Source organism: Schistocerca piceifrons, chromosome 4 (genome assembly GCF_021461385.2).
Source record: "Schistocerca piceifrons isolate TAMUIC-IGC-003096 chromosome 4, iqSchPice1.1, whole genome shotgun sequence".
Taxonomy (NCBI): Eukaryota; Metazoa; Arthropoda; class Insecta; order Orthoptera; family Acrididae; genus Schistocerca; species Schistocerca piceifrons.
This window is the reverse complement of record NC_060141.1, coordinates 51272108-51298688: the sequence shown is the minus strand read 5'-3', so window position 1 is coordinate 51298688 and position 26581 is coordinate 51272108. Positions and strand designations below refer to the sequence as shown.

The window sequence follows — 26581 nt, the reverse complement described above, 5'->3', positions numbered from 1 at the left end:
GTCAGAGGACCAGCAGGTTAACGATTTAAATGATTTAGGAATTGATGCACTGATGAAGGAACCAGGTGAGCAAATTTTTGACACTGATTTAATGAGCAAAGAATTAAGTACACTTGGGTGTGAAAGCAACGTTTTAAGTTTTCGGAAGAAAGTGATTGATGATTGTAGTATTTGGGAAAATGAAGATTTAATGATGCATGATGATGGTGAAAAATATTTTGTTTGCTTGAAAGAGGAAATGGAGGCATTAGGTGTTGTGGGAGAAACTGATATGCATGTTGTAGATGTAACCAAGGATGTTATTAACAGTTTAAGTGGTGTTAATGCCAGTGTCACAACCAATAGCCTCTGTAATCCAACATCTTATGAAGGAACCTGGGCAGTTGATAAAGATTCCCTGAAGAGTAAAACTGACTGTGCAAGTAGGCTACCATTTGCAATGAACAAAGGTGAATTATTTCTTTATATGTGGCTAAATAGTGATGCAATTAAAAATGATAGCAATTTTAGAAAAATGCTTCTTAATATGTCTCAAATTTTATATCCTGATTGGTGGCAAAACACTAAACATATTATTGTTGAACAACTGAAGGATAAATACCTTAGTGGTGAACAATGTTGTATGGGTGAAAATATTTGGATCACTGAAATTATCAATGCAAGCGACAGTGCTAATGATGTGTGTGTCAATGGCCCGGCCTTCTTCGGAGTAGCAGTGTCTGTCTTTTGACCATAGGGGACATCGTCGGGCTGAAGCTGCGGATCCGTGGATTGTCGTCGGAATGTGGAGCTTGTCTGGCACTGCCTTGGCCCCGCTTCGTGACTGCGGTGCGGCGGCCACGAGTGCTGAGTTCCAGTACAGCACTCCTGGCTGCCGCATCGCGGTTGCGAGGTGGGGCCGAGGCGGTGCCGGATGGGTTTTGCATTCTGACGATAGTTTGTGGATTTGCGGTTTTGGCTTGACTATGTCCACTGTGGGCGGACGATGGATGCTGTTGTTCTGAGGAGGGTTGGGTTGTCCCGACTGAGGCCTGGGTGGGTTTCTGGGTACGTGGTGGAATTGGGGCTGTTCATTGTTGAAATTAATTTTAATAAATCTGGTCACATTTTTAATTTACCTGGCTTGCATATGAGGGACCGTATTCTGATCTATAAAGATTTAAAGACTCGGTTTGGTTTCTGGGCCTCATTTTTGACTCCAAATTATTGTGGTTGCACACCTGAGAGATCTGAAAGCCAGAACCCTGGAGGCACGAAGTATCATAAAGTGCCTTAGCCACAGGTCATGGGGAGAGGACAGGGTGTGTCTGCTCCAGTTTTATAAGAGTTTTTGTGCATTTGCAGCTAGCCTATAGGTCCAAAGATTATGGTTTGTTGAGGCATTATTATTTAAAGATCATTCATGTTATCCACCATGAGGGGATTAGGCTGGTCACAGGTGCATGCTGCGTGTGCTGGAGTCACTTGGTGTGGAGTAAGTACAACCCCAAATCCAGGGTTTTAACTGTCTGTCACTGTGGTTACTGCAGAGGCTGAATGTAATTTTAGATTTATTGCATTACAGGAGAGATTGCACTCCTGCATATGTTATTAATACATTATTTAAGGGCATTTTAACTGAGCACCACAACTTTACAGCTGTCATTACGGGCGGTGAACAGGAGGACTTTGTTGCTATCTTGTTTTCCCTGATCGTGTCTTCAATATCCGACTGCCTTAAGACTACTGTCTTTGACACGGAATTATATGCGATCTTGTGGGCACTGGAGAAGTTGAGACATGACTCAAGTACTAAATCCCTTGTCTGTTCTGATTCTCTTGAGTGTCCTTCACTCTCTACAATGCTTGTACCCAGCAGATAAGGGAGTCCAAAATATCCAGCACACCCTCCACCACCCACAGCGGCTGGAAAGGAAGTACCCTTCTTTTGGGTGCTAGGGCACACGGGTATCGCAGGAAATGAGAGGACAGATGTAGCTGCCAAGGAACCTGGTTGTGATCATCGGGTAGTTCTGTGTGCCATCCCCCTGCACTTTTATCGCCTCACTATTGATATCCAGTCTTGCGTTGTTTGGAGGATGAAAGTAATAGATGGTGAGCTCTAACTAGGAAAGCCCACGTGTCTGTGGTGTTCACAAAGGTCTCAGCCCTGTGACATGTGGGTTCTTATTTTGCTGAGAGGCCCCTCCAGTGTGTGGTGCTTGTAGCATACAGATCACTTTGCACCACATTTTATTAGACTGTGTTGTATTTTCAGACCAGAAGATGGCAGCAGATTTGTGAACAGACTTGCCTTCTATTTTAAGTGACTTTCCAATGAATGTGGTTAGAGTTTTAAAGTTTTGTAGTTGTCCAACATTTTCCCCGGGATTTTATGAAGCTTGTGTTAATGTGTTAACGGGGTGACTGGCTCCCCTATGTTTTTTGTAGGTGGTCAGTCGGTCACATTTGCGTGTGCTGTTGTTTTAGCTCCTCTGTCATTATGTTTACATTTTAATCCCTTTCACCCTTTCTCCATTGTCTTAAGATGTGTGAGACAGAGTAATTGTGTGAATGAATGTGAGATGGGAGTGAGTGCATGAGTGTCATTTGTAGGTTTCATTCTCACTGTGTGCAATAATTTTAACAATTTTATCCACATTCGTTTCTTTCAAAATGTGTCAGGGTACTGATAACTTGACCATTGAGTGCCCGTAAAGTCAAAAAACACACATGCACCAAAAATGATTGTGAATATCTGTAAGAAATTGTGTAACTGCTGGCGTAGGTAAGCTAGGCGTACACTAAAAATCAAATAACAGTTTAAATATTCATTTGTTTGGTATGCTCGTGTGCAAAAATTCCTCAGAAGAGTGGAAAAAGTGGGAGCAGAAAGAGTGTAATTTAATTTTGAAAAAGTATTTGTTGTTCCATAAGCCTAAGGTGTATGGGAAGTAATTTGAAAATTTTAGTACCAGGATACGTAGCACATATTTGTACCACAATAATTGAAATTCCTGAATGTAGAATATATAAAAAAGGGGAAGACGGCCACTCACTTACGGCGGAGCGATGTGTGGAGCATAGGGGCACATAACAGGAAACACTAAACACTCTTCACACTAGCTTTTGAGATCTTACTCTTTGTCTAGAAAAAATACACACATTCACACACACACAACTGTACATGCACTCCTGTGGCCATGGGAATGTATGTTTGGGTGTCTGTGTGGTAGTGTGTACTTTTACCAAAGCGAGAGATCGAAGGGTAGTGTGAGAAGTGTTTCCTGTTGGGTGTTTCTGTGTGTCCGCGTCGGTCCGATGTAAGTGAATGGTTGCCTGGTAGTGTTTTTTATGACAAAGCATGTAAGTGAAAATATAGAGAAGCAGTGGCTTATTTTCTCAGATGCCTGAACAGAGTGGAACAGGAGATTCTGGAATTTGCTTTACAATTATTCTATTACTCTTTTTTGGGCAGCTAGGATATGTTTAGCAAACATTTCCCCCAGAAAATTATTTCATACAGTATAATGGACTACACGAAATAAAAATAAGCTGTCTTTTTGACCATTTGGTTCCTGGTATGAGAAAGTATTGTTAATGTGAAATCTACTTACCTGACAAATATTGTACAAAATGCATTGATTATTTCCTTTGTCATTGTTATCTGTATTGTTTTTTATCACTATTGAATTTTTGTAATGTATTGTTTATTACCTTGATTATATTATTGTATTGTACCAATTTTGAATCATTCATCTACCATGTGTAATATACCAGTATGTATTGTATTGTATGATATCTATATTGTATCTGCTTTGACTCGTTCCACATCCATGTGTAATCACGCCATACTGGATCTATGGAATATGTATCTCAAATCAAATCAAATCAAATCAATGTAATGACCATAGATAATAAAGGTGACAGTAATATAGGTACTTGTAAGTCAGAGAGTCATTGTTTCAGTGAAATTCAAAATGATTTATTGTATGAATATGTTCAGCCTGAAAAAGGTGATGACATAGGTAGTCCATTCATTAGAGCAAAAGTTGGTACCTGGGAAGGCAAGTGCCTTATAGACACAGGGAGTCAGGTGTCAGGAATATCTGAAATTCTAAGCAAAAAGCTGAAGTGTGAGAAAGATTACATTGAAATGCCAGTCATTGGGGTGAAAATAAGAGGGGCTACAGGAAAACTTAGTAAAACTGTGAAAAGACAAACTTCATCTTTTACTATTGAGGGAGTCACATTTACACATGGATGCCTAATTATACCAGGCCTCAGTGAGGACTGTATTCTTGGGATGTCATGGATTCGGAGTGTAGATGCAAGATTTGACTGGGGAGGACAAAAACTTATCATAACAACACCAAATGGGGGATGTATCTCCACCAAGTTTGTCAGATCACATACAGTTTTGTGTAATGATAAATTTAACACTATAAATCTTGTAAAGGAGAAAATATATGTTGACAAACACATAACAGAGCTAGATTTAAGTGAAGTAGATTTCAACACCCTGGTAAACATTAAGGTTGCAGAAGCTAGTGGTCTAAATGATGAGCAAAAACAGGAACTAGAGTCTTTGTTATGGGAATACAGTGATGTCTTTAGCAACATTCCAGGGAAAGTTGGGGGTTACGAATGTACTTTGCTAGTAAGACCACATGACCCATTTTTCATAAAACCATATGGTGTGTCCATAGCAAAATGTACAGCTGTTGAGAAAGAATTACATAAGATGGAAGTGTGTGGCATTATTGAAAGGAGTATCAGTGCTTATAATAACCCACTGGTAGTTGTGTCAAAGAGGGATGGGGGAGTGAGAATAGGTCTTGACTCCAGGCCTTTAAACAAGATCTTATACAGGGAAACAGACCACCCTGAAAACATTGATGAGGTGTTGCACAAGTTCAAGGACATAAAATTAATGTCAAGTCTAGACTTAACCTCAGGCTTTCACCAAGTACCCCTGGCACCCAAATCTAGGAAATGCGCTGCTTTTCTTTACAATGGCCATTGCTATCAGTATTGTGTAGTCCCTTTTGGCTTGAACTCATCGGTAGCAGAATTCATTAGAGCTTTAGACCATGTGTTTGGGCAGGAACTTGTTTTCAAATTAGTGATTTATGTAGATGACATTTTAGTAACTGGACATGATTGGAATGAGCATGTTGGGCTTTTAAGACAGGCGTGTGAGAAACTTAGAAGTGGGGGGAATGACACTAAAACTAGAAAAGTGCAAATTTGCGGTACCTGAGTTAAAATTTTTGGGACATGTCATAACAGAAAAAGGAATTTTGGCTGATCCAGACAAAATTAAAGCTATTGCAGAGTTTCCTATACCCTGTAACAGAAAACAACTGAAATCATTTTATGGGCTATGTGGCTTCTACAGAAAATTTGTAAGTAAACAAAGCTTAAACACACGCTGTCTAAGTAACTTGTTAAAGAAGGACACTGTTTGGATATGGAGTAAAGATTGTAAAGAGGCTTTCGACATAATAAAAAAGGAACTGAATAACCAGAACCTGTTACACAGACTAGATTTCAATTTACCTTTCTGTTTGCATTCTGACAGCAGTGATTATGTTCTAGGTGCTGAATTATTTCAGGTAAAAGAAGTCAATGGGGAGACTTGCATTTGCAAGCAGAATGTTACTGAAGCATGAAAAGATCTATACAGTAACAGAAAAAGAGCTATTAGCCATACAGTGGTCATTTTCAAAATTCAGGACCTATTTACTTGGACATAAGGTAACAGTGTACTCTGATCATAAAGCCTTAAGCTATATACAGGAATGCAAGCTCTATCATGATAGGCTTACAAGATGGGCATTGTATTTACAACATTTCAACTTTGAAATTAATTACATTAAAGGCACTGACAACATAGTTGCGGATGCTCTATCAAGGCTACCAGTAGGAGGGGAAACAGAAATTTTTGATCAGAATGAAGAAAAACAGTTTAAAATGAGGTATATTAAAGGGGTCACAGATGAAAAAGTTGTTAGATCATTGTGTGATAAAATCAGGAGGAGCCAGAACCGTGATGCAAATTGGAAATTAGTAAAGAGCTGTTTAGGGAAAAAGAACTACGAAAAATTTGACAAGTACTATAAGGTGTTTAAAGGTACTCTGTTTAGGAGAACTGATGAAGACTCGGACAATTGGAAACTATGCTGGCCTGAGGAGGAAGCTGAGAGGTTAATTAGGTTTACTCATGAGAGCTATGGACATTGTGGCATACAGAAGTGTATGTAGAAATTACAAGAAAACATATACTTCTACAATATGGCCAAGAAAGTTAGAAAAGAATTGTCAACTTGTGATAAGTGCCAACGAGTCAAAGTAAGTAACAGAAAATGTCAAGGTGAAATGCAAAACATTATTCCTGCACAACCTCTAGACTTAGTCGCTGTTGATTTCTATGGGCTGCTTCCAAGGAGTAGGAGTGGCCACTGCTACATTTTTGTCATGGTGGATGTATTTTCTAAACTAATCAAGTTGTATCCTGTCAGAAAAGCCACAGGAAAAGAGATAGTTACAAAAGTTGACAAAGACTATTTCTTAAATGTTGGAAAACCAAAAGCAATCTTGTCAGATAACGGTTCTCAGTTTTTGTCAAAAGTTTGGAAAGCATTTGTTGGTAAATTGGGAATCAAACATGTTCAAATATCTGTATATAATCCATCATGTACGAGACTTTGAAGATGTTATGAACAGCTTGCAGCACACTTCCACAGGATTTTCACCTTATGAAATTATGTTTCATCTAAAACCAGACAACATTATCACTGAACTCGTAGAATTTCCACCATGCACAATGATGACTATGCGTGAATGTGAAGCCATAGTCAAAGAAACAATGATAAAACAGGGGGAAATTAGAAAAAGACGACATTACGGCAAGATCAAAGCAACCAAGTTTAAAGTAGGAGATTATGTTTTAGTAAAATCACATGAGAAATCAAAAATTCTAACTTCTGAAATAAAGAAATTCTTTGATATATACATGAGTCCATTCGAAATTGTACAGCATCCACACCCAAATGCATACCGGTTGGTGTATCCTAAATCCAGGAATGTTCTTGGGCTAAGGAATATTGTTTTGTTGAAATATCCATCCACACATACAGACACAAGCAGACATATCTGTCTTGTGCTTGTGTCTGTATGTGTGGATGGATATGTGCGTGTGTGCGAGTGTATACCTGTCCTTTTTTCCCCCTAAGGTAAGTCTTTCCGCTCCCGGGATTGGAATGACTCCTTACCCTCTCCCTTAAAACCCACTTCCTTTCGTCTTCCCCTCTCCTTCCCTCTTTCCTGATGAGGCAACAGTTTGTTGCGAAAGCTTGAATTTTTGTGTATGTTTCTGTTTGTTTGTGTGTCTATCGACCTGCCAGCGCTTTCGTTCGGTAAGTCACCTCATCTTTGTTTTTATATATAATTTTTCCCACGTGGAATGTTTCCTTCTATTATATTGATATACATGTGTTCAGCAATACATAAAATAAAGGAAAGGCAACCACTCACCTATAGCTAACTAATGTATGGCACTTCGACACACGCCATGTAAAACAGTGTTTACTCTCACTTTTGAGCCCTTGCTCTTTCTGCAATGGAAGTATACACATTCACACAGATATCCTAAAACACACACACACCAATGGACATGGTGAAACTGACTGTCAGTCTCAGAACAGTCATAGGCATGTGTGTTTGGCAGTCTGTGTGTATGAATGTGTGGACTTATTAAAGAAAGAGTAAGCGCTCAAAAGCTAGTCCAAATATTGTTTTCTGTTGTGTGTCTATGCGCCACTTGTCAGCTATAGGCGAGTGGTAGCATTTCCTTTATTTTGTATATTAATCTAGCTAGGAGTTTCCATTGTTGCAATATGTTCAGCAAATTAGATAAAGAAGCAGTATTGTCACATCTCAATGAATAACTTGAAACTTTTAGCTTAGGATGGGAGCATGTGGCAGAACTATGGCTCAAGTTTAAAATAATAATTGATCATGAACAGATAAATATGAACCAGACGAACAATTCATGACAGGAGGAACACTCTGTGGCATACAGTCACTGTAAAGAAAGTTCTAAAGAAACATAGTCTATTGCAGAATAGGTGTACAACAAAGCATAGGGCTATAGATAGAGAGAAACTGAATGAAATATGTTTGGTTACTGAGAGAACAATGTGTGAAGCCTCCAGTGACTACTGTAGCAGAATATTGTCAAAAGATCTTCCGCAAAGCCTGGATAAATTCTGATCATATGTAAAGGTTGTGAGTGGGACCAAAGTTGGTGTCCAGTCTCGCATGCATGAGACAGGAAATGAAATTGGGAGCAGAAAAGCAAAAGCAGAGGTGCTTAACACTGTTTCCAAACATTCCTATGTAAAGGGAAACCTGGAGTATTGCCACAATTTAATTTCATACCACTGCAAAAATAAATGAAATTAATATTAGTGACAGTGGTGTTGAGAAACTGCTGAAATCATTAAAACTGAACAATGTCCCAGGGTCTGATGGGATCCCTGTCAGGTTCTATACCCAGTTTGTGCTGAGCTATTTGTAACACGTGCTGAGCTATTTGTAACACATTCTGAGCTCAAAGATAATGTGGTGTCTTAAAGAGAATGGTCTCCTCCATGCCAGCCAGCATTGATTTTGAAACACTGATCATACAAACCCCAACTCACACTTTTCCCACATGACATACTGGACATCGTTGATGATGGCAATCAGGATGATGCAGTATTTTCTGATCTATGAAAAGCTTTTGACTCAGTATCACACGTATACTTACTTTTTTTTTCTGTGAGGACACAGAAAGTTATCTAGGGTGAATGATCATAAACAGATGTAGAAATAACTTGGTTATGCCCCAAGGAAGTTTGTTGGGTCCCTTGTTGTTCATGTTGTGTATTAAGGACCTTGTGGGCACTATTAATACCAATTTAAAAGTATTTGCAGATGATGCATTTATCTATAATGAAGTACAGTCTGAAAGAAGTTGCATGGATGTTCAGTCAGATCTTCATAAGACTTCAAACTCGTGCAATGACTAGCAACTTGCTTTAAGTGTTCAGAAACACAAAACTGTGTACTTCACAATTTGAAAAAAATGTTATGTCCTATGACCATAATATCAGTGAGACACATTTGAATTGACGAACATACAAATGACTGTGTGCCAAACTTTTTATCACTCCAGGTGACACTGTCTTGTTCATGTGGATGGAGAAACTTGTGTATTTGCATGGAGCTGAAGGCTATGCTGGATGCAGTCCTGCTGCTGTGTGGGTCAGCAATGTTGGACAGGCCTCAGCAGACGAGCCAGATGAAGCATGTTCCATGATGCCCCATCTCTCCCACATCTATCTCCATAGTCCTTCCCCAGGTTCCCAACCCAAGGTGTGATGCACTCCTTACCAAGGATTGCATTGGCACATGTAAAAATGTATGATGAATGAAGCCTCAAGGTACCAGGCAACTTCCCTGAGTAATTAATCTTTCACTGTTTGGGGCTCCAGGGTGTTGAGCTGATAATTTCCTGTTTCTCATGGAACCTAAATGGAGAACACAGAAAACGAAACAAAAACCGAGGGACTCGATGAGGCATCAAACACCCAAGTGTTGAGGTTGGAACTGATGGAAGCTGTTTCCACAACTGTATTTGGTGATAGAGCAGTCCAAGAAGTGTAAATCATCACTGAGAAGTTGGATCAGCTCAAAATCAAACCCCTGGCTGGGGACAAGAAGGGAAACAGGAGTCTAATACTTCCACTTCTCAGGAGAATCTGATCCAGAAAAATCCAAGGCAAGAAATATTAATTAATTGGATAGATTTGTCAATAATTGATTTTTTTCAAGGCAGGAAATAGGATGACAGACCTAAAGTATTGCAGTCTTGGTTTTTAGAACAGTGATTATCCAGTAAATATGTCCACTGATCAACATCATCTCACACCTGGAGGTGCTGTTCAGGTGGCTCCCCATGAGACAATTTTGGAGGGGGAGGGTTGTGGGGGATGTAAGTCCAGGCCCCAAATTTACGCAGTCTATTTGGGTAAAGATGCTTTAATCTTTGTCTGGGAGGGCCTGGAACAGTGGACTGGCTTAAGAAAGTGGTGCTCAAGATACTTCCATGTGAGGAGGCAAAGCTGCTGGTCGAAAAAGTAGCTGAACTCTTCAGGACTGCAAATATACCACTCTGGCAAGTGACTCTTCTTCAGGATGCTCCTTCAAAGACTCTGTTCAAGAAAATAAGAGCACAGAACCATAAGGTCTCAGCAGGGGATCGGAGGTTAATCAACCAAAAGGCTGTACTAGGTGGCCAAGCCTTTATGGTGGGTCAGCAAAGAATCACTGAGAGCAGTGTGGGAACAGGACCTGAAACTTTATTTAGGGTTCTCACAGATTACTGCCAGGATAATTAATCACATCACAGAACTATATATATAATAAAGAGGGAATTTCAGGGCTTGGAGAAACTGGAGGTAACTTGATTTATGCTAGAAAACTAAAAAACTCCAGAACATACATTTATGTCAAAAATGGAATTTTGCCAATGGTGAACTTTTGTTCCAGAGGCTTAGTGATCATCAGGGTGAAACAGAATAAGGAAGTGAGGCATGAGGGAAATTATAGCAGCCTCAGCTTGCTTTTCTTATAAGAACAATACGCCTCCTTCCTTAGATAGTGAGGAGTTTGGTAGACAGTTGTTCACAGCTGAATGAACACTGTCAATTGGTTGTGATGCCACTGCTCACAACCTGGAATGGGGAAGCAGTAACATCATCAGCAGAAGTGAGCACCTAACCAAATATCTACCTGGGAGCAACTCTGAGATCTTGAATAGGGGTGGGGAATCTACCTTCAGAAACAGGAGAAGCAATTGACATATCTTTTGGGTCCATCTTAATGGTTAGTTGTGCCAGATATTGGCATGTGACATTTCCTGGCAGATTAAAACTTTGTGCTGGACTGAGACTCAAACTCAGGACCTTTGCCTTTTGCAGGCAAATTCTCTACCAACTGAGCTACCTGATCACAACTCATGATCAATCCTCACAGCTTTACTTCTGCCAGTACCTCATCTGCTATCTTCTAAAGGCAAAGGGACTGAATTTGAGTCTTGGTTAGCCTCACAGTTTTAATCTGCCCGGAAGTTTCATATCAGCACACACTATGTTGTGGGATGAAAAATTCATAATAGCATGTGGCATTGGAGCCATATTTATCTGACCAAATGTATAATAAATCTGAGGTTACAGTGAATGTTTAACAGACCATGACCTATAGGACTCCTATGAAAGCAGACTAGGGCTCATTTGGGGAATACCTAAACTCACACTTATCTGAAGTCAGAACTTCAATAGGAAATTCAGTAGATCTTGAAGAAATGCAGCCAAAATGATGTCTGCTATTATGACCTCTTACTTAAGAAACTGTCCAATGGCCATGAAATGCAGAAACAAGAAAGTACCTTGGTGGAACAACAATATGGAATTGCTAAGGAAGCAGGTAAGAAGGTTGTTCAATGTTGGAAGAAGGAAAGGACAGTGGTCAAAATATTGGGAAGCCCTTGCCAATTATAGCATTGTGGTTAAATAAGCAGAACTATGATCCTGTAAGGTATTCTGTGAAGAGGTGCAAAGTACAGCTTCTTACATCAGACTTCATAAAATCCTCACTAAAATATCAGGCACTCTAGCAAAGGAGGATGGTAGGTACACAAGGACAGCATGTGAGATGCTGGATATGCTCCTCAAGACTCACTTCCATCAGCACACACTAGTAGATAACACAGACCAAAATTCAGCTCCTGGGAGGTACTGCTTTACAGGAAACCAAAGGGAGAACTGGGAATCTGCCAGAGAAGATGTGTGTTTTTTTTAAATGCCAGTGGGTAGTGGAAACATTTAAACCATTCAAGTTACCAGACCCATATTTAATCTTTCTGTCTCTACAGCAACAGGTATGAGAGGACTTAATTAGATTCCTATGTGGATTGTGTGGGGTTATACTAGCAGTTGGAGTCATTCATAATGATTGGAGGACAGTGAAGTTTATTTTCATTCTGAAGGCAGGGAGGATTGATCATGCCAAGGGTAAGGATATGGGACCAATGAGTCTGTAATCCTTCCTTCTAACACCATTACAGAAACTCATTAATGTGTACGTTAGGGAAAGGAGGTTAACTGAGATTCCTCTACATGAAAATCAACACACATATCAACAAGGCAAATAGTGAAACAGCAATGCACCAACTTGCTGGGTAAGTGGAAAAAGCTCAAAGCTTCCAGAAAATTGCTATCTGCGTCTTCCTGGATACTGAGGGGGTGGGGGGGACTGATGACCTCAGATGTTAAGTCCCATAGTGCTTAGAGCCATTTGAACCATACTAAGGGGGGTTATAGCAATACAGCCTTCAAATCCATGATTAGAGCTGCAGAAGAGCAGGGCATTGCTCCATATGGATGTGAATTAAGACAATCCTGAGTAGATAAAAGGCAGAAGCCACCATGATGAACAAGAAGATGGTGATTAACAAAAGCAAAGGATGTCTACAAGGAGGGGTTTTGTCACCACTGCTGTGGAACCTAACAGTGAATGAACTCATCAGATGTTAAATGCTAAAGATTACTTTTTCCAAGGATACACAGATGATTTAGCCATAATAATATATGGCAGATTTTTTTTATTACAATTAGAACAATGGCACAATGAGCACTGAACTGGTGGAGGAAACAGGGTGTAAGAATCAGTCCAAAGAATACTATTATAGCACCACTCACAAGGAGGCATTTCCAGGACATGAACTTGAACTCAAGCTTCTTGACCAAACTCTACCAGTAGAGGAGGCACTGAAGTGTCGAAGTAACTATCATGGACCCTTCACATAAAGAATATATATTCCAAGATTATAGACCCTCTTGTGTCTGCTAGAAGGGTTTATGGTAAAAACAGGAATCTAAGTCCCAGCAGTATGTACTGGATATACACTACTGTAATAAGACCTATGATAATTTATGGGGATACAGTATGATGGAATAAAGTAGAACAAAAGGTGGTTGCTTAGGAACTTGGCAAGGTTAAGAGTTTGGCCTGCTTAGCCATAACAGGCAGAATTAGCAGTATATCCACTGCTGGGATGCAGACCATGTTGTACATGTCCCCATTGCTCCTACGTGTCACAGTGGAGCCAGTGGTAGGGACATACAGGTTAAAAACTGGAAATAACAGGAAATCTATAGTATATCCAGAATCCCACACAAATATAATGAATGTGGTAAATATAGGAATGTTCAGAGAAATGCCATTTGACTATACAATAACTTCCAGCTGCTTCAGTAAACCTTTCAATTTAAGAAAAGAAGGAAAATTTGGTTTTACATCCTGTTGACATTGAGGTCATTAGAGACAGAGCACCAGTCCAAACTGCATCAAGGGTGGGAAAGGAAATCACATGTGCCCTCCCAAATGAACCATCCTGTCATTCACCTGGAGCGGTTTAGGGAAGTCACAGAAAACCTAAATCTGGAAGGCTGGATGTGGGTTTGAACGATCACCCCCTCAATGCAGGTCCAGTGTGCTAACTGGTTGGCACCTCACTCAGTACTTTTCAAGGTAACATTTGGTAATAGTGAACTATGGAAGAACTGTGCTGGCATAAGCTGTCACCAGCACACCAGTCGGCAAAGGTGAAGCACGGAAATCGATTAGAAGATGCTGCATCAGGCACATCTACCATGAGAGAGGCTGGAGACACACCCAAAAGCAACATGCCACCAATGCCCTCTTGACAGAGTGTATTTAGGCTGCTGTTGCCACTGACCAGAAAGCCTTTCTCAATCTCATTTGGTGCCTGTCAGTTTACTTGCAGAACAGGTTTAGTTCACCACAGGCTATGATAGTACATAGTGACCAGATTAGTGACTACAGTGAGACTAGTTTACCTCAGCCAGAATTGTTTTTTACTAACAGTGAGAAACTGGAAGTTTCAAATAGCAAGATTACTGATACTGACATGATATCAGTGTGTAAGAGCACTATTGCTGATGATCTTGTATCATAAAACGTGGACTCTATTCAAGTTAAGTAAATGTTTCCAGTTCATCTAGAGTAAATGTTCCCAATTCATGTAGATAAAGAACCATATTAATCCATGTGTGCATTTTCATTGCAGAAAGAGGATAGTGGCCACCAATAACAACATTCTCTCCGTTGTTTCCTTGTGGTACAAGACTCTACAAGAATAAACCATGATATCATTCAGGGACATAGTCTAGTTTACTGATGAGTCAAAAACACATGAAGGTGCTGGGGCTGAGATTTACAGACACTGTCTACACTAGTGAGAGCTGTCTCTCTATAAAACTTGCCTCAGTATTCCAGGCAGAAATGTCTGTTATCAGAATGAGCACAGAGGAGAATTTGCATAGGTGCTACAAAGATTGTGACATTTGCATTCATTCAGGCAGCCAAACAGCACTGAATTCTCTACCAGCCCCTGAAATGAGACCAAAGATCATCACAGAATGCAATGAATCCCTTGTGAGGCTGTGGGTCCCTGGTGACACAGGAATAAGTAGCAATAAACAAACTGATAGGCTGGCCACAACAAGTACAATGACTCAAATTGTTTGACCGGAATCTATCCTAACTGTCACTCTGGCAATAGTAAAATCAAAACTGTGTAGCTGGAGCAGGAAGCAGTATGCAGAGTATTGGACTTAGATCCAAAAACAGAAACACTGCATCCCTCCCTGTTGCCACACACACACACACACACACACACACACACACACACACACACACACAAACTAAATGTCATTCATATTTCATCATTTTAAAAATAAAAGTGCCCCAAGAAAAGTCTTTCATTTTACAGTTTAGTTACGTGCTACAGGGGGCAACAGACAGCAGGCAGGGCAGAGGGCAGGGATAGTAACTAATGTATGACTGCACTCATGGGTAATGATCTACGAAAGATTGGGAACCACTGGTGTTGATGGAAGTATAAAATAATAGAAGCAGAGAAAAATGTTGACTAATAATGTAACATTAACATTTTATCTAAATAATGACATTGCAGTCCTTTACTGCAAGGTTCAACAACTGTGTATTGTGTTTGATCTAAGTAATCATAGAAGTAGTTTAGTACCAGATATTTGAAAAGAGTATTCTTAAGCACAGCAAAGATCTTAATTACCTTTATGGCATCAACAAATTTGTTATACAGTCTAATACCCAAGTTGCTTTGATGTTTTTATTTGGTAATCTAATTTACTTTCATTATACAGAAGTTGTTACATGTCCTTGTATTGTATGGGTGGAGATCAGAATTAATTATCAATGTACATGATTAATTTAATCTAGCTTTATGTTAATTACACTTTTTTGGATGAACATACAAGGCAAAAGAAGCATGTTTGGTTGAACAAATAATTGTTTGTGAGGTATTAATTGAAAACTTGTATTTATTCATACGGTCCATTTTTGCTAGGTAAGAACCATTATGAAATTTGTTTTACTGTGTCATAAACATAATCTCATACTTAAATATTTCCACCAAGTTGCAACCACAAGAAGTTACTGTACCCCCATATCGAAACAAAATGTTGTGTGACCAGAGCCTCCTGTCAGGTAGACCATCTCTAATATGTGGTTATGACTGCTTGCCGGGCAATTTCTTAACAGAAATAAAATTTGTTTTTCAAAAATTCACATCAAGCAAATTTTGGTCAAACATGTTTTACATATACTCCAGAACTCTTTTTGCAGTGTTTCACAATGCCTGATTTACATCCCTTATAATGATACTTGCATCATCAGCAGACATTATAATATGTACATACACTATGTGATCAAAAGTATCTGGACATCTGGCTCAAAATGACTTACAAGTTCATTGTGTCCTCCATCAGTAATTCAGGAATTCAATATGGTGTTGGCCCACCCTTAGCCTTGATAACAGCTTCCACTCTCATAGTCATACATTCAGTCAGGTGCTGGAAGATTTCTTGGGGAATGGCATCACATTCTTCATAGAGTACTGCACTGAGGAGAGGTATCAATGTCAGTTGGTGAGGCCTGGTGCAAAGTCAGTGTTCCAAAACATCCCAAAGGTGTTCTGTAGGAGTCAGGTCAAGACCTTGTGCAGGCCAGTCTATTACAGGCATGTTATCGCCATGTAACCATTCCACCACAAGTCATGCATTATGAACTGGAGCTTGATTGTATTGAAAGACACAGTCACCATCCTCGAATTGCTCTTCAAAAGTGGGAAGCAAGAAAGTGCTTAAAACATCAATGTAGACCTGTGCTGTGATAGTGCCATTCAAAACAACAAGGGTTGTAAGCCCCTCTGTGAAAAACATGACCCCACCGTAACACCACCGCCTCCGAATTTTACTATTGACACTACACAAGCTGGCAGATGATGATCACCAGGCATTTGCCATACCCACACCCTGCCATCAGATAGCCACATTGTATAGCATGATTTGTCACTCCATACAATGTTTTTCCACTGTTCAGTCGTCAAATGTTTATGCTGCTTACACCAAGCGAAGTGTCGTTTGGCATTTACCAGCATGATGTGTGGCTTATGAGCAGCCACTCTACCATGAAATCCAAGTTTTCTCACCTCCTGTCTAATTGTCATAGTATTTGCAATGGAGCCAGATGCAGTTTGGAATTTGAAATATGGCATGCCTTCCCGACTATTACACAAGTTGAAAATATGTTCACTATTTTTTATAAACTTAAATTTGCCATATTTCATGACAGTACCTTTTCCATTAAACGTTTGCAAGCAAATATAAGTCTTGGCTTCAGTTGTCTAAGTATGATTTCACAGTGCATCGTTGTCGGCTGCAGAAAATGACGTGGTTCAGCGTGTTTCTCTCATTTTGGTGTTTCAAATACAGTTTCTTCAAATGTAGATTCTTCTTTTTAGTTAATACAAAAATAATAGTTAACATAATTCAAAATTATTTATGACTGCGACCTTCACATTGTTCTTCCGTCAACACACACCAAGAGTTAGCTTCCGACTCGGACTGACTATAGTCAAAGACTACTCCAACGTCAAAGATATTTTACACAATCAGTTTCTTTGCTATTCTTTGATACATTTTCTAATAGTAATCAATACGCTTTTACTCTCAAAAACAGAAGTAAATTAACATATACTAAGACAAATTATAATAAATTCTGACAAAAATATAAGAAAACATTTTCAATTCAGTATCGACAAATACGGTAAAAAAATAACATCTCCCAGATCCATTACAAATTCCTGTATGATGGTCTGGGTAGATGTCTGCCTATTTCATGTTACAGCCTTCTTCAACTGTTGTCAGTCTCTGTCAGTCAACAGATGAGGTTGGCCTGTACGCTTTTATGCTGTATGTGTCCCTTCATGTTTCTACTTCACTATCACATCAGAAACAGTGGACCTCGGGTTGTTTAGGAGCTTGGAAATGTACAGATGTATGACACAAGTGACACCCAATCAGCTGACCATGTTTGAAGTCTGTGAGTTCCATGGAGCACCCCATTCTGCTCTCTCACAATGTCTAATGACTACTGAGGTCACTGATATGGAGTACCTGGCTGTAGGTGGCAGCACAATGCACCTTAGATGAAAAATGTATGTTTTTTGGGTGTGTCCAGATACTTTTGATCACATAGTGTAGTTTAATGGGACCCTGTTTTCCTTAATATGAACAAGGAATAGGAGCTATCATAACAAACAGTCTTGTGAAACACCTACTGTTATTGATTCAATTTTTTATGCCAATTTAATGCTTTGATTCTGTCAGACTTCCACTGCCTGGTACCATTTTCAAGATAATACTGGAAAACTATTTTTAACTATTCTATTTATAAAAGTATTGTCTAATATTTCCAATAAAATACTGTGTTGTACTATATCTAATGCTTTAAAGAAGTCAAAATGTATCCCCGTAGTGCTACTGATGTGGTTCAGTCCACTCAAAATGTTTTCAAGAGCCAGTGTGCCATAGAGGTTTCAGTATTCATAACTTTACAGTAGCTGTGCTGAATTGCAGGGGATAGGTTCATATTTACCAAGAAATTAAAACACTGTTTTTCACAGCAAAAACATCCACATTTGAGAAGACACAGTGATGATGTAGGCATGCTCCTACCCTCTTCTATGATATCTCCATTTTTGTATGATATTGCTGTGGTCTTCAGTCTAAGACTAGTTTGATTCAACTCACCATGCTAGTCTATCCAGTGCAAGCCTCCTCATCTCTACATTACTACCACAACCTACATAAATTTGAAGTTGCATACTATATGAAAGCCTCATTCTCCATCTACAGTTTTTATCTTGTGCACTTTCTTCCATTAAGAAACTGATGATTCCTCCATGTCCAATCATCTAATCCCTTCTTCCATCCACATAGCACCACAAATATCTTTTTTCCCAATTCAGTTTGGCACCTCCTCATTTGTTATTAGATTTGCCTATCTAATTATCAGCATTCTTCTATAGTACCAAATTTTGAAAGCTTCTGTTCTCTTCTTGTCTGAATGCTTGTTGCTCACATTTTACTCCAGACATATATCTTCAGAAAAGACTTCCTAACACGTTACTGTTAGAATTTAACAAATTCCCCTTTTTTGGAAATTCTTTCCCTGCCCTTGAAATTCTGGATTTTATATATTCCCTGCTTTTGCCATCATCAGTTGTTATGCTGCCAATATAGTATAACTCATCTATATCTTTTAGTGTCTCATATCCTTATCTAATTCCCTCAGCATTGCTTGATTTAATTTGTCTGCCATTTATTACATGTGTTTTATTGTCATTCGTCTTACAAGCTTTTCTCAAGACACTATTTATCCATTCACTATTATTCCAAATCCTTTGCTGTCTCTGACAGAATTAAATGTCATAAAAAAAATTGCAAAGTTTTTATTTTGTCTCCCTTTCTCCCTGATTTTTAGTTCACTTTTCAAATTTCTCCTAGATTTCCTCCACAACTTTCCAAAATTTCAAAGAAAGTAGTCCAGCCAACGTGGGCAAAAGCTTTCTCTAAACCTACAAAAGCTATAAACTGAGTTCTCTCCTTTGACCATCCATGATCCAGTCCCTTTGCCCTGAAGTCATCCACTGTTTCCTAACCTTGAACATTGCCTCAACATCATTCTCAAAATTTAGAAAACAACCTTACATCCACAGAAAGAACTGCTGTCCACCAGCTGTAAAGGGATCCTGACCTTATAATCCTATGTGCCAACAAAGGCTCCATCATTGAGGTTATGAACTGCATTGATTACTGGCACATGGACTCTGGCAACTGTTAGATATAGACACCTACAAAACCCTGCCACAGCGACCACATTCCTGAAATCCAGCAGAATCTATGGTCCCTCCTCAAATCCTTAGGTCCATCCTCAGAATTTATTTACTGAGCCTATCTGTCACGTCACCCCCCACTACTCCCCATGCTCCTACCTTCTACACATTTCCTAAAGTCCATAAACCTAATCACCTAGGACAACCCATGGTCACCGGTAACTGTGCCTCCACAGAATAGAGATAATTTCTGCTCTGATGGGCCAACACCTTCAGCTTATTACCTGTAAATTACCCTCCCACACAAAAAACATCAACCATTTGCTTTACCATCTCTCCACAATTCCTGTTGCTTTATCACCCAGTGCCCTGTCATTGCTGTCAGTGCTACCTCCCTTTACACCAACATCCCCAATGCTCATGGCTTTGATACTATTGAACACTACCTTTCCCAATGCCTGTCTAACTCCAAATGTACAACCTCCTCCCTTGGTCACCATGACCAACTACATCCTCACTTACAATTACTTCTTCTAGGAAAGCATCACCTACAAAGAAATCCATGGTACAACAATGGACACATGCATGGCACTGCCCTATGTCAACCTATTCTTTACCATATAGAGGACTCCTTCCTAGCCACTCAGAATACCAATCCCCTAACCTGATTCACTGATGATCTGAACCAAGGATCAGGGCACCCTGTTCACATTCTTCCTGATCCTCAACACCTTCTCCCCCTTTTGCATCACCTAATCCTCCTCAACTCAACAAGCCACCTTCTTCTATACTGATCACCACTTCAAGGACAGATACTTCACTACCTCTGTCCACATCAAACGTACCAAACACCAACAATAGCTTCCCTGCAACAGCTGCCACCCATTCCAAGCCAAGAAATCCCTTCCATACAGCCTAGCCATCCAAGGTTGTTACACTTGTAGTGTCAAGCAGTCCCCTTTGGACTACTTCTTGCCATGTCCTGAAATCACCATCCCTTCCCTCCTACAGTGATGTTCTGCTGCCCACTGAACCTATACCACATCATTGTTCATCCACACTCCTTTTCTCACAGCTCATACCCCTGAAATAGGTCTAGATGCAAGTCCTGTCCCACACATCCTCCCATGACCACCTCCTCCAGTCCCATAACAGGCATCTTGCACCCCATCAGAAGCAAGGCTACATGTGAAAGCAGCCATATGATATACAAACTAAGCTGTAGCCCCAGTGCCAGTTTCTGTGTGGGCATGACAACTAACAAACTGTATGTCCACATGAATGGACACCACCAAACAGGGGCCAAGAGACAGCTAAATTACCCAGCTGTTGAACATACTCCCCTACATAATATGCTTCACTTCAATGACTGGTTCACAGCCTGTGCCAACCAGATTCTTCCTACTATCACCAGCTTTTCTGAACTGCACTGGTAAGAGCTCTTCCTACAATATATGCTTCACTCCCACAATACCCCTAGCCTCAAATTTCACTTGTTCCTGTCCTCCACTTACCTATCCCCTTCCCTGCATACACTCCAACACTACATGTGCCTTCTACCCCACTAATGAACCTACTACCTAATAGTTTTTCCTTTTCTTCAGTCCTCCCCTCTCCCTTTCTCCCCTCTCATCCCTCCCACAACCCCTGCCTCAAGTGCAACCTTTTGACGTTGCACCTTGTAGCCCATTCTGTCACTACCACAGCTTTGCATGCTCCCACAGGTAGCACATCATCTTCTCCGACCCCTACTTTGCTATCCCTCCCCCTCTTGTCCCTTGCCTCCTCCTTATTCCCACTACTCATGCCAGCAGACCACTGCTCAAGTCAGGTGCAGTCAAGTATGCAGATGGTCTGCAGCACCAGAGTGTCATGCTAGTTTGGAAGAAGAAACTTCTTGTCCAAAAGTTCAAATATCCAGCATTGTTTCTCATTGTGCATGTCTGCAATTCAACACCTGCTCTACTCTGTTTTGCAGACTGTAAGATGCTATGAACTGTTAGATGCTATGGACTTCAATATGTACCACAATTTTAAGTGATTTTTTTTTTTTTGAAAAATAACATTTTTACTATTTTTATTATTAGATTGCATAGCTAGACTAAAAAAATTCTTAGTTTATAAAACTGAACTGACCTTTAAAATCCCCAAAAATCATCAACTGGACTTTCCTCTTTTTTTTTCATCTTCCTCTTTGTCATCATTGTTGCCCCCTTTATATATGACAATCTTTGCTGCCATCAAGATCATTACTTATGCCACATGTCTTGAAAGATTGAACAATAATGTCTTCTCTCACTCTAGACCATGAATGTTTCATCCAATGACATACCTGTTTGATTGTAGGTCATTTTAAAGCTCCCTTTGGTGTGAGTTAATGTTGGGTTTCATCCATCATCCATTTGTTCCATTCCTCTCTCATATACACTTTAAATGGTTTATTTATCAAGAATTCAAGAGGTAGCAATTTTGAAGTAAGGCCTCCTGGAACAGCAAGCTCTGCATTCCCATGTCTCAGTTTCTGTTTCACAGAATTTTCCAAATGTCTGTTAAACTGATCTAGCACAAGAAGAGAACTCTTTTTCAATAAAGAACCTTCTCTCTTCCCCACACTCTGTTAATCCATAATTTCATACCAATGTCATCCATCCAACTCTTGTCATCTATGTGAACAACAAAACCTGGAGGTGTTTCAGAAGGCTTTGGAACTGTTTTGTACATGGAAATGATCATTGGACTATATTTGGTACCACCAGCACAACATGAATGGACAACAGTGTAGTGCATTTTTTCATGTTTACTTGTTTTTATAGTTACATTTTTAGCTCCTTTCATGGCAACACTTCTGTTACTCAGCACACCAAATATCAGCGGACTTTTGTCCATGTTCACTATTTGGATTAGTTCCACCTGGTTTTCTTTTGATGTTTAATAATAAAGTAACTGAAAGATAATGTTTTCTCTTCATACACTTGTATAATTTTCTGAGATATTCTGGTTTTGATGCACATGCTAAGTCCATGACGTTTCATAAACCTGTAGCACCAACCAAGTTCACCCTTAAAATCTGTTAAGTTCCACTGTAATACCAGCTTATGAGCATGTATTTGGATATGAGCATGTATTTGGATCATTTTTGTAGAAATTCCAGTGCCATTTTGACACTGTCCTTGACTCCACTGCAATATGTCACCTTTTAGTGTTGGCCATTTTACAGTCGGTCCTCTATTTGTGCATTCAGTCTTCCTCACTTTTTGAGGTTCTTCTTTACAAGCCCACCAATTGCGAATGGCTTTTTTTCTGTTAGTGGAGGGCTGAAATGTCACTCAGCTGCACTGGTTCCATATTCTTCTGCATATACTATTATAATGAATTTATAACCCACATCATGTGAGTATCTTTTATTTTTTTCCATTATGAAGCTAACTACTAACAGAAATATTGTACTATTACCAACAACACAAATCACGTTCAATTCAAGTTCACTGGCAGTGTAGAGTGCAATGACAAATCATAGGCTAGATAATGTTTTGGGTTTGTGATGATGGGGTGGAAGGGAGACAGTGTTAGCATGCTTGTGAATCCCCGCAAATCATATTCATCATATCAGCACATTGCTGCTCTCAGTTGAATCCAATGCTGCCATATAGAGATAAGTTTACTGCAGCATAGAATGTATGGCCATGTTTAAGACTGGCATGAATTTCAAATCAAACACTCAACTTTTTATATTAATTTCAAGTATAAGATGCACCTGAATTCTGGAGGTAATCTTTCAAAGAAAAAGTGCATCTTATAGTCCACAAAATACCATAAGTCATGAGTAGCAATCTATCCTTTTCATGTTGTTTGTATTCCACCCTGAATTTTCCATTGCTCAATAATTTTCTGTCCTTTTTCTGTGTGCGCACATAAATTGCAATGGAAGAATAAACATACACAAATTCTTCCCAAGGAAGAAGGCATAAAAGGAGGTGCACAACTGTCTAGCAAAGTGAATTCATAGGATAGAGCAATAACAATTGAGAAACTCACATATTAAAGGAGATTCCACAAGACTCAAAGAAAATTATGAAGAAACTAAACAAACTGTGAGATGTAAGGAAGGAAGATTAGGGTTTAACACCTAATTGGCATTGAAATCATTAGAGACAGAGCACAAGCTAAATCTGGATGGCCAGATGTGGATTTGAACCATTGTCATCCCAAGTCCACTTCACTTGGTAAAAATATCAGATAAGAATGGTTAAGTGAATGAACCATGTACAAATAAACTGATAATTCTCTACCTATAGATGCTGATCTACTGATATTGAAATGGTCCTACTCTGATGTAAAAATAATTACATCTTTGAGAAACTGTTTAGACCATCACTGAACTGCAAAGCAAAATGTAGAAACTGAATTGAATGAGAAAGGGCTATTTATATGTCTGTACATGAATCTGAGAAGAATTGTTAAATGTTGTTTAATATTGTCAGCTTTTGGTTTCTTGTTTCCTCATTGCTGTGTGTGTCAGATTAGACATTTTTACCATTCTACACTCCTGGAAATTGAAATAAGAACACCGTGAATTCATTGTCCCAGGAAGGGGAAACTTTATTGACACATTCCTGGGGTCAGATACATCACATGATTACACTGACAGAACCACAGGCACATAGACACAGGCAACAGAGCATGCACAATGTCGGCACTAGTACAGTGTATATCCACCTTTCGCAGCAATGCAGGCTGCTATTCTCCCATGGAGACGATCGTAGAGATGCTGGATGTAGTCCTGTGGAACAGCTTGCCATGCCATTTCCACCTGGTGCCTCAGTTGGACCAGCGTTTGTGCTGGACGTGCAGACCGCGTGAGACGACGCTTCATCCAGTCCCAAACATGCTCAATGGGGGACAGATCCGGAGATCTTGCTGGCCAGGGTAGTTGACTTACACCTTCTAGAGCACGTTGGGTGGCACAGGATACATGCGGACGTGCATTGTCCTGTTGGAACAGCAAGTTCCCTTGCCGGTCTAGGAATGGTAGAACGATGGGTTCGATGACGGTTTGGATGTACCGTGCACTATTCAGTGTCCCCTCGACGATCACCAGTGGTGTACGGCCAGTGTAGGAGATCGCTCCCCACACCATGATGCCGGGTGTTGGCCCTGTGTGCCTCGGTCGTATGCAGTCCTGATTGTGGCGCTCACCTGCACGGCGCCAAACACGCATACGTCCTTCATTGGCACCAAGGCAGAAGCGACTCTCATCGCTGAAGACGACACGTCTCCATTCGTCCCTCCATTCACGCCTGTCGCGACACCACTGGAGGCGGGCTGCACGATTTTGGGGCGTGAGCGGAAGACGGCCTAACGGTGTGCGGGACCGTAGCCCAGCTTCATGGAGATGGTTGCGAATGGTTCTTGCTGATACCCCAGGTGCAACAGTGTCCCTAATTTTCTGGGAAGTGGCGGTGCGGTCCCCTACGGCACTGCATAGGATCCTACGGTCTTGGCGTGCATCCGTGCGTCGCTGCGGTCCGGTCCCAGGTCGACGGGCACGTGCACCTTCCACCAACCACTGGCGACAACATCGATGTACTGTGGAGACCTCACGCCCCACGTGTTGAGCAATACGGTGGTACGTCCACCCGGCCTCCCGCATGCCCACTATATGCCCTCGCTCAAAGTCCGTCAACTGCACATACGGTTCACGTCCACGCTGTCGCGGCATGCTACCAGTGTTAAAGACTGCGATGGAGCTCCATATGCCACGGCAAACTGGCTGACACTGACGGCGGCGGTGCACAAATGCTGCGCAGCTAGCGCCATTCGACAGCCAACACCGCGGTTTCTGGTGTGTCCACTGTGCCGTGCGTGTGATCATTGCTTGTACAGCCCTCTCGCAGTGTCCGGAGCAAGTATGGTGGGTCTGACACACCGGTGTCAATGTGTTCTTTTTTCCATTTCCAGGAGTGTATATTAGAATATTTTAGTATTTTCACTGGTTCCTCAGTACCTTCATTGACTAATGCATGATAGATGGTGTATTTTTGAACAATTGAGTGTTGCACAAAATTTCACTTATATTGTCAGTTGTAAACTACTTGTATGCTTTTTACAGATTTTGGCAGCAGTATCACCTTTCAGACAATTATTGATCCTTAATGTTAATTTGTATTTACTCAAGTAAACATACCTTTTGAAGAATTTTTTAAAGATTTTGAATATAAGGTATAACATATTTCATGATGGATCAACAGCTGTAAGCTAAACTGCCTTATTCCACACATTTTGCCAGCAATATTCTATTTGGAAAACCATTTCTCCATGCTGCAGCACAAATAATAATGTGATTAATGCAACATTTCCATTTTTTCTGCTCATTGTCTATTTTTATTAAGTCAGTATTTAAAAGTTCACAAGTGCAGCATAATCGCAACTATTATATATGTCACGTATTAACACTGTTTCTGAATTTGTGATGACAGTCAGTGCGTGTAAATACCTACAAAGATTTGAGATGCTTTGTTAGCTTCACAGTGTCATAAGCTGACATATGGTCAGGAGGGTGGTTTGCTGACCACATGCCCCTCCACATCTGCATCCAGTGATGCCTGTGGGCTGAGGATGACATGGTACTGTTTGGTACCATTGGCCCTTTATGGCCTGTTCAGGCAGAGTTTAATTTAGTTTTCTGTTAGCTTGGTGGAATCAATAAATTATTCCATGTATTTTTCTTAAACAACACAAACTGCATATTTGGGTGTTGCAGTCTCAGTTCTTAAATATAACTTGCAAACCAAGTAGTATAATAGATTCGGACTTTAAATTAATTTTTCTGTATCTCTTTTAAAGTTTACATGCACTTCACAGTGGTTTTTAGAGTATGGATAGAGAAGTTGATGGCACACACAAAGAATGGCGGTCATTATTCCTCTGTATATGCTGAAGTTTCCATTATTTTAGTACCATCATCACTGTAAGAAATGTATGTTGAAGAAAATCATGTATTTTTTATTCTGTTTGCAACACAGGCTCTGAATTTTTTTTAGATTTAGCCTATTCCCAATGTTAAGTATCCTTATTGTGTCACTGTATTGTTTTACAGGGTTCTGTTTAATGTATATGCAACAATCTTGCACTAACTAATCAAAAGACTGACCAGAATCATTTAGTTCTTCATTGAATCTTCCCTTTCTTTAATTCAAATTGGTAAGGATGCCAACCCAGTGAATTATGTACAATATAAATGAGTGCTCTGTA

The 26581-nt window shown here is 40.1% G+C and overlaps 1 protein-coding gene across 3 annotated transcripts in view; it reads right to left on the bottom strand.

Annotated features, from left to right (window-relative positions):
- The window catches only part of LOC124795386 (band 7 protein AGAP004871), a 470831-nt gene that overhangs the window by 10476 nt on the left and 433774 nt on the right, over nucleotides 1–26581 (bottom strand). The gene's annotated exons all lie outside the window — the stretch shown is intronic.